Genomic DNA, 1,454 nt, shown 5'->3' with positions numbered 1-1,454 from the left:
ATTCTGCCTCAGGAAATGATGTCTTAACAGAAGAGGGTTAATCTGCATGGAGTCTGTAAAAGGGAAGCCTGGATAGAATTAAGTTATGTATTTGTCCAAAATTATCTAGAGGCAAAGGACAGTTGGTCGACAGGAGTGAATCTCTGATTTTTTTTTCTTCTGACATTAATAGGTATAATATAAATCAGAGAAAAAAATACTGAACGGGAGTGTGCTAAGATTTTAATAGTGACTATTTCTGTCAGTGATTTTTGTTTTACTCTTTACTATTTTCTATATATTTCTAATGTTTCTTAATGAGTATATAGTATTTTTTTTATATTAATTTATTATTTTTTTTTTGGTTGTGTTGGGTCTTCGTTTCTGAGCGAGGGCTTTCTCTAGTTGCGGCAAGCGGGGGCCACTCTTCATCGCGGTGCGCGGGCCTCTCACTATCGTGGCCTCTCTTGTTGCGGAGCACAGGCTCCAGACACGCAGGCTCAATAGTTGTGGCTCACGGGCCTAGTTGCTCCGCGGCATGTGGGATCTTCCCAGACCAGGGCTCGAACCCATGTCCCCTGCGTTGGCAGGCAGATTCTCAACCACTGCGCCACCAGGGAAGCCCAGTATAAAGTATTTTAAAAATACAAAAACAGCAATGTGTAATGCACTAAAATAATTTTTTTAAAAAATTGCGACCTTCGCCATTGTCTTAGTCTGCTGGGCTGCTGTAACAAATTGCCACAGACTGGGTGGTTATAAACAACAGAAATTTGTTTCTCACAGTTCTCACAGTTCTAGAAATCCAAGATCAAGGCACCGGTATATCTGGTATCTGGTGAGAGTCCACTTGCTGGTTTACAGCCAGCTGTCTTTTCACACGTCCTAACATGGCAGAAAGGGAGAGGGATCTCCCTGGGGTCTCTTTCATAAGGGCACTGATCCCATTCCTGAGGGCTCTGTCTTTATTCCCTAATCATCTCCCAAAGCCCCATCTCCCTATACCATCACCTTGGGGGTTACGATTTCAACACATAAGTTTTGGAAGATACAAACATTCAGACCATAGCAGCAATATTTATAAGCCAATCATGAAAGGGAGAGACACAGGTAGAAAGGAGGGCAATCAATCTCCCAATTTGCTCAGGAATGAGGGGCTTTCTGGATGTGGAACCTTTGTTGCTAAAATCAAGACAGTACTGGACACAACAGGAATTCACTTTTCAACTGTGAATTTTTTTATCTTGGTCTAGAGACCTGACTGTTCTGATGAATAGAGTGAGAAGATGTCATATCCCTGGAAAGACATTTGAAATCTTCCCATTACCTGCCCTATTAAATATTGATACTCTGCATCCTTGTGAGAAAATATCTTATACCTTGAAAGATAATGTCTTAGTTAATTAGCTGAGAGCAAAGCCCTTGGAGATTGTGATATAAGAACAGTTCCTAGATAGAGAAAAAGGGGAAGTTGA

This window comes from Balaenoptera borealis (genome assembly GCF_965194805.1).
Source record: "Balaenoptera borealis genome assembly, chromosome: 2".
Classification (NCBI taxonomy): domain Eukaryota; kingdom Metazoa; phylum Chordata; class Mammalia; order Artiodactyla; family Balaenopteridae; genus Balaenoptera; species Balaenoptera borealis.
This window is presented reverse-complemented; position numbering follows the sequence as displayed.